Source organism: Podarcis erhardii (genome assembly GCF_964252035.2).
Source record: "Podarcis erhardii genome assembly, chromosome: 17".
Taxonomy (NCBI): Eukaryota; Metazoa; Chordata; class Lepidosauria; order Squamata; family Lacertidae; genus Podarcis; species Podarcis erhardii.
Genome location: NC_138515.1, coordinates 35,537,214 through 35,545,564, shown reverse-complemented (window position 1 = coordinate 35,545,564; position 8,351 = coordinate 35,537,214). Strand labels below are relative to the sequence as shown.

General features: G+C 49.5%; 1 protein-coding gene across 1 annotated transcript in view; it reads right to left on the bottom strand.

Moving 5' to 3' along the window:
- Positions 1-8,351, bottom strand: part of NDUFA1 (NADH:ubiquinone oxidoreductase subunit A1) — a 62,138-nt gene that overhangs the window by 38,179 nt on the left and 15,608 nt on the right. The gene's annotated exons all lie outside the window — the stretch shown is intronic.

Below are 8,351 nucleotides of genomic sequence, written 5' to 3'. Positions count from 1 at the left end.
AGTAGATAAATAGATACCACTCCGGCAGGAAGGTAAACGGCGTTCCGTGCGCTGCTCTGGTTCACCAGAAGTGGCTTAGTCATGCTGGTCACATGACCCAGAAGCTGTCTGCGGACAAACACCGGCTCCCTCGGCCTATAGAGCGAGATGAGCACCGCAACCCTAGAGGCATCTGCAACTGGACCCTAACGGTCAGGGGTACCTTTACCTTTAATGCCAGGACCAGCCCAAGACATTCTGGCACGTGAGGCAAATTACAAAATGGCACCCGCCCCAGCCAGAGAAGGAAGGGCTGAGTGGAGACTTCCACTGAGAACAAGCAGGAATGGGGGGAATCGAACCAACTTTACCTGATGGTTCAAGTGGGAATCAAAGGTTCTTGTGGGCAGGGTGGGGAACAGCTCTGCTCTGAACCGCATCAGGTGGGGGCAGAGCTCAGGAGACCCCAGAGGGCAGCCCCCGCCATTTCATCCCTAGAGATGGGAGGCAACTAGCGGTGACTTCTGTTTGCCAAGAGGCCGCTGCAGAGGTGGCATGGAAGCAGCAGATCTGGCCTCAGGTATGCCGCAGCAGCTGTTGCCACCACAGCAACAGCCTCTTGGAGGCCGGAACTGCTGCCCCTGCAGATCCTGCCGCCTGAGGCAGTTGCCTCACCTCGCCTCATGGGTGGGCCGGCCCTGGCCAGTGAAGGTAGCAACACGCTGCTGTCTCTCCTCACCCTTACTCGCTCATCAGCAGGAGGTGGGCTTCTCCACTCCACATCACACCGCTTTCCATGTCTCGGCGCACATTGGGCCCCTTGACAGGTGCCAGCTGCTCTAGGTGAATTCTTCCTGCCCAGACCTCCTTTGAGTTAAGGAGGGGTGAGCTCAGGCAGGCCCTGCTATTAGCCAAGTGCTATCTAATTCAAGGTTAAGTGCAAACAAACCCTCCTGTCCTTTTGGACTTTATAGTTGCCCACTTACAGTAGGCCGATCTCTCTCCCCCCCCCCCCCTTTCTTGGAATCTGACCCCATCTGTTGCATCCATTAGCTATCTTGAATTACTAAGCAATTTAGGGCTGGATTTCCAAAACTGCCTTGAGTTCTCTTCCAACTTCCTTTTGCAGATTTAAAAAAGGTTATGTTTTATGCCTGTTTTTATATGAAATCGTGCTTTTAAAATGGTTTATTGCCTTGAATAGCATGAGTCAAAAACCTCTAAATAAATAGTGAGGTGTGTTTTTTCTTTTTCTTTTGCAAGCACCAATACCTTTCAATAGCTGTATTTGCTTGCTAACTGGTTAGAGAGTTATGACTGATCGGGGGGGGGGGGAGTGGTGTGGGCGTCATTTTGCCTCCATGTGTATGGCATTTACATACATGTAGCATCTACAGATCTATGGGAGAAGCTGTAACTTAGAAGAAACCTAGGGATGACTGTCAAAAGAAATTTTTCAAATAGCATTCCCAATATCTCCCCAAAAGGCTATAAGTTAAGATGTGGGGAAAAGTGAGGAAAAGCTCAAAGGAATCACAGAATCATGAGAAGAAACTTTCTGTATACAGTGGTACCTCTGTTCTCAAACGAAATCCGTTCTGGAAGCCTGTTTGGCTTCTGAAACTTTCGAAAACCGAGGCACGGCTTCCCATTGGTTGCAAGAGCTGCTTGCACCCAGTAGAAGCTGCATTGCACATTGGGGTTCCGAAAAACATTTAAAACGGAAGCATTTACTTCCGGGTCTTTGGCCTTTGAGAACTGAAACGTACGACAACGGAGGTGTTCCGGAACCGAGGTTCCACTGTATCTTCACTGGGAATTGGCCCACGCATCTCTGAGACCCAGAGCATTTTGGAATCCTTCCGTCTTTTTGCCTGGTGCTGAGCCTTGAATAATTGCAGAGCAGGAAGCCAAGGGCAGCTGATCTCTGCTGGGTCAGACTCTCGCCCACAAGCTCATAGGCAGCCCTTTGTTCCTGCTAGGTGGACAAAGGCCTCTGTTCTTTTCCTTACCTCCGTCAAGCTGTTCATTGACATGCCGCAAGAGTACATTTTAGAAGAATAAATCAATTATGGATCAGATGACTTGGCCTCCTGCGTGAAGCATGCTCTCCCCCGCCCAGCCCCAGCCTGGCCCTGGCTGTGCACTGAGCTGGCAAGTAACAGATACCGGGACTGACCTCCTCAGAGGAACACAAAGCCAAGGCCTATCTGGGCTTGTTATCATCCAGCAGGCTGCTGCCGCCTGCTCAGAGCTGCAACCGGAGGCAGGTGACAAGCGCAGAGCTGATACCAGATTCACGGTATCACGGTACCTTCCAGGGGATCGTGTGCCGAACTCCGAGCACATGAAATGTGAATCCGAGCAAAGGAAACTTTGCTTAACTTCGGTATTGAGTTTCTTCCCAATCTCAGCAGACAAAGAAGGAACCGAGTGTACACTGTCAGGGCAATCCACGTCTCATTGCTTTATATAAGGCGGCTGCAGGCTGACATTAATGTGGAGCTATCCCTGAGTCCTAGTGATTTCTACTCAGCTCCAGCGTGAGATTTCAGGTTTGCTCGCACCGTAGATTCATGTGAACGCATTATGAGACCCACAGTTTTATTTTCCCTTCCTAAGAGGGAACTCAACTTCTACCGTAGCTGCTCGCAGGATCGGGATCAATCACTATGGCCCCAAGGCCTCATTCCTGGTCACTCACTGCCAGTTCAGACTCCCAGTAGAGTATCGGTAGGGTTGCCATATTCCCCAAAGTGAAAATCAGGACAAAGTTGTTGAGCTAATGTTTTTTGGGAACATCTCCTCCACCCCACAAAAAACCCCATTTTTGGACCAGACCCTGATATAGGTGAAATTAAGATTATATATATATTGGTTGTTGAAAGGCTTGGTTGTTTAAAGACTTGGCTTCTGGGCAAATCGGCTCCAGGATGCCACAAACCCTGAAGTAAGTGTTCCGATTTGCAAATGTTTTTTGGAAGCCGAAAGTCCAACGCAGCCAATTGGAAGCTGTGCTTTGGTTTTTGAACGGTTCTGGGAGTCAAACGGACTCCCAGAACGGATTAAATTTGAGAACCAAGGTACCACTGTGTGTGTGTGTGTCCTGATGTGCATCACTTTACACTTGTTTGCGCTGAATTGGATTCATTCATTCATTCCTTATATGTTTACAAAGGTGCATCTATACCGCTAAATGGCAAAACATCGAAGTGATTTACAACATTGAATAAATGAAACCATACAAAGAGAGCATAAAAAAATAAAAACAATTTAAAAACAAGCATCACTAAACCGCTGTGGGAGATATGCTCTTAATTCCCTGCACAGGCCTGGTAGAATCAAAAAGTTTTCAGCAGGCCTTTAAAAGTTAGCCAGAAGGCACTAAGTCTGGACCTCTCTTAGCAGAGTATTTCACAGGAATGTGTTGATGACACTAAAGCAGAATTTCCCAAACTTGGGTCTCCTGTTTTTGGACTACAATTCCCATCATCCCTGACCACTGGTCCTGCTAGCTAGGGGTGGTGGGAGTTGTCGTCCGAAAACAGCTGGAGACACAAGTTTGGGAAACGCTGCATTAAAGGCTCAGTTTCTCTCTTTTACAGAAGACAGTGAGGGTCCTCAAACTAGGTGGCTTTAAAAGAGCATCAGAAAACTTCCTGGAGGAAAGGGCCATTGATGTCTCCCAGCCGTGATGGCTCTGCTTTGCCTTCCCGGTCAGAGGCAGTAATGCTTCTGAACACCAGTTGCTGGAAATCCCAAGAGGGGAGGATGGTCTTCTTGTGCTCTGATCCTGCTTCTGGGATTCCCACAGACATCTGGTTGGCTGCTGTGAAAGCAGGATGCTGGATTAGATGGCCATTGACCTGAGCCAGCAGGCACTTCTTAATAATAATAATAATAATAATAATAATAATAATAATAATAATATTTATACCCCACCCATTGGGCTGGGCTTCCCCAGCCGTTCTGGGCGGCTTCCAACAAAATATTAAAATACAATAACCTATTAAACATTAAAAGCTTCCCTAAACAGGGCTGCCTTCAGATGTCTTCTAAAAGTCTGGTAGTCGTTGTTCTCGTTGAGATCTGATGGGGGGCGTTCCACAGGGCAGGTGCCACCACCGAGAAGGCCCTCTGCCTGGTTCCCTGTAACCTCGCTTCTCGCAGCGAGGGAACCGCTAGAACGCCCTCAGTGCAGGACTTCAGTGTCCGGGCAGAATGATGGGGGTGGAGAGGCTCCTTCAGGTATACTGGACCGAGGTCATTTAGGACTTTAAAGGTCAGCACCAACACTTTGAATTGGTTCTGATGTGATGATGCCTCTTGCTTAACTGAATGGAAGATGGGGCGGAGTGTGGAGAGGTGCAGACTCCTCTGACTTTCGCATGCCGAGAATGTAGCCAACTGTACAAAGATATCTTGCTTGCTCCCTCCCTCCATCGGTATGACCCCCCTGTAAGATTTCCCATGAAGGAATGTGGTCTCTGGAAAAAAAATGTTCCTCACCGTGGTCTAATCACTTACAACATAATTCAAGTGAGCAGATAATTATAAACTCAATCCCAGGATCCTGTCCTTAATTGACTTTAGAAGTGTATTTCTAATCCTTCTGAAATCAGTGGTGGAGATCTCACTGAATTCAGTAGGCTCATGATCCCCACCCCACCCCAGCAAAAAGGGCTTCCCAAAGCCCGGACACTGAGGTCCAGTGCCAAGGGCCTTCTGACGGTTCCCTCGATGCGAGAAACGAGGTTACAGGGAACCAGGCAGAGGGCCTTCTCGGTGGTGGCACCTGCCCTGTGGAACGCCCTCCTACCAGATGTCAAAGAGAAGAATATCTACCAAACTTTTAGAAGACCTCTAAAGGCAGCCCTGTTTAGGGAGGCTTTTAATGTTTAATACGTTACTGTGTTTTAGTTTTTGCTGGAAGCCGCCCAGAGTGGCTGGGGAAACCAGCTAGATTGGGGGGGTATAAATAATAAATTATTATTATTATTATTATTATTATTATTATTATTATTATTATTCCTGAACACCATAGATGACCTGTACAGATCTTCTCCAGACTGTCCTCTTCTCCTTGCTTCCTTGCAAGGCAGACACTTCCCAACCTGCTGGGCAGAGAAAGTACCCATAACCAAGCAGAGATGAGAAGGAAGGGGAGGTGGGTGTACAAGTCAGCCTTGGAAATCCAAAGGCTTCCTCATAAACATCCAGTAATATACCTGTTGATAAGTAAATTGCTCTATACCCAGAATCACATCCCCTTGGTTTCCCCAGTCGGTTGCTCTTTATGAGAGTCTAATCTGGTTACTCAGGCAGGCAGAAGGAGTGGCAAAAGTACAAAGAGTCCCAGAGCAAAGAAATGCTGAGCAGAGATGGAAAAAAGGAAGGTTCTCACGTCCTCCTGGACATATTTTCCCCAGTGCTGCCCAATGACCAAATACGAAGGAGATAATGAGTAACTGAGCTTCCCTGTCAATGATTGCAGCTGGAATACTTCCTTCAGAGGGGCTCTGGAGGACCGCAAGCACAAGACTTTGGGGACGCAGAGCAATCTGGAGAAAAGAGGCATCCTTGCTTTTGATACGGAAGGAGAGGAGGGGGGGGTACCTTTTCTCTGGTTCTCCCCCTTTTCCGAAGCGGGCCCGAGGCGATGACCTTAACGGTGCCCAGTTCCTGAAACCCCACACTGTTGCACAAGCACCACACTATACCCCTTTGACCCCATAAAACGATATTCTTCCTTTCATATACGGGCGGAATAAGCCCTTCTTTTCTATGCCTTTCCTTTGCCTTATTTTATTATGGGTTGACCGTTTCGAACTGCATCCTCCATTGACTATAATGGCTGCGCCTCAGCCAATCAGGAGCGTGCATTCCCCTGCAGTAGCTAGCCCAGGGAGCTCTTGCACGCCTCATTTAACCCCCTGACAAGCTGATGACGGCTCCCCGCTGCGAGAACAATGGAACCGAAACCAGCGACCTCGTAAAACTGTCAAAGACAGGTTACAATGTATCCATTTGTTTCCGTTTCCAATATACAATATACACTTGGCCGGCGAGGCGGCCGAAACCTTCGGAAAATGATATAAAATCAGCCAAAGCTCCGATTTTCTCCGTTTTAACATCATTCTACCCTCTCCCCTCTGGACTCCATGTTGCCGCCTCACTGCCATAATCCCCTGAGCGGCAGGTCACGTACTCAGGAAGACCTTAATCTGATCCAATCATTCCGTCAAGCCCTTCCTCCGGGCAATGCCAGGTGATGGGCGATGCATATCTCCACCATTGTCTTGCCATCACCTGTACTCAGGGAACGTTTATGCATATTTCTTTCTTTCTGCTACCCCTACATTACGGAACTGCTGATCCGTGCTACCCCTACGTTACGGAACTGCTGATCCATGCTACCTCTACGTTACGGTACTGCTGATCCATGCTACCCCTACATTACTGAAATGCTGATCTGTGTAAACCTCCACCCACATTACTGAAGTGCTGATCTGTGTAACCCCACCTTTCTGTGATGTATTCGTGACGTCTTCTGCACTGTATTCTGGGACTTGGAGGGAACTTTTAAAAGTTTATGTCGCCCCATTATCGGGGTTCAATGCCATTTTGAACCTGTTGCGCAATAAACTTTGGATCTCCGTTTATTGCTCCTGTCTCCGGCTGAGCTCATTTCTCCGCTAGGACCCGCGGACTCCGTCCGACGAGCCGGGTGGCAAGGGTAACTCCGCACCTGGATTTTTGCCGTAACATTTGGCGCCCAACGTGGGGCCAGGCGGTTCTCCCGTGTTGCTGACCGGGGGCCCCGAAGTCTTCAGCCGGCACCAGGCCATTTGCCTGGGAAGATCCTTAGGACCCCCGGCCATCTCCCGGGCGGTAATCGAACGCCCCAGGGGTTCAGCCGGGGAGCAAAAGGAATCCGGCCGGCATATTCATCGATCCCGGGATCAACGTTGAAGACTCGTGAGTATAGTAGAGAAACCCAGTGCACTGGTGGATAAGGGGGTTGGAATCTCCTGGCAACTGAATTCTCTGCCCTCTTCTCTATCGATCTCTCTCACCCTACTTCTCTTGGTCCGTTCGGCGAGAGGTAACGTGGACCACCGCTCGACCCAAAGGGGGGTTCTGAGCTCTATCTCCTTCTTCTCCCAAACTCTCCAGTCAGCCGCACCAATTAGGGTCCGAAAATAAGACGGAGAGACCCGGCTTGAAAAGATAGCCGACTCCCCGCAACGGACATCCTAGTTGAGAGCAAGGGGCTGGAATTCTTTTCCGAACTTCCCGAGCGCCCTTACGGAGGGGGCAGGAAGGGGTCTTGCTGTCTGTACCAATCCCAGCCGCACCGGTCGAGCCACGTAACACGTGAATCGTGCGTGAGCCCGCTTCCGAAAGCAAGGGGGATTTTCCGTTCGAAACTCTATCAAGGGATCACCCGATCTGGCACCGCACTGCGCGGGCGTTCAGTAGGGCCCCTCTTCCTGAGATTGACGATAGGTAGGAGGTTGCCAGGAGGCATAGCCCAGGGAGGATTGGGCGGGACTTGGCAGAGTGGAAAAGGAACCCCAGGAATTGAAATTAAGAAAGGAAGGAAATAAGGAATAAGTAGAAAAGAGCTCTCAAATCCCTTATTGAAAACCCTCTTACCCCTAAGTAAACCCTAACGACCTCCCTTCTCCCTCTCTTACCCAGACACGCGTGAACAAAATGGGTACCCAAGCTTCCAAGCATGAGCGGACTCACTCCGGGAGGAAGGCTTCAAGGAAGCCATCCGAATCCCAGAGAGACCCCGACTCCCCTCTTGAATTTGTCATCTCTTATTGGAAGTCTATTCCCGGGCACAACTTGTTATCGAGGCAGAAATTAGAAGATCTATGTAAAGAAACCTGGCCTGCCGGGACTGCCAACGCGAAACCTGAGTTGCGCTGGCCAACAGGAGGCTCTTTTAATGAAGGTCGCCTGAAATACCTAAGAAACTATTTGATAGAAGAAAGACCTCGTCAACTAGAATACCTAGCCGCCTTTGAAACAGTCAGAGGATTGCTCCAAGTTACAAAGGGAGCTACGACCTACCAACTGCCTATCTTAAATCATGGAAGGCCGTCTCTGCCCCCCCCTTACGAAGGGCACCCTATAGACGATTCTGTGGAACAAGCACTCATCCCCTTCTACTACAGGCAAAACGCCCCACCCGCCCCAAGCGACGGTCAGGACAATGACCAGGGTGGTAACGATAGCAGCGAAGAGACAGGGGAACAAGGAGCACGGGGGGGGGCGAACCAAATAATGACCAGACAACGGACCAGAGGGATGCAGAGTGCCACCTCAGAAAATCTTAGCTCCCAGGCAAGAACCAGGGA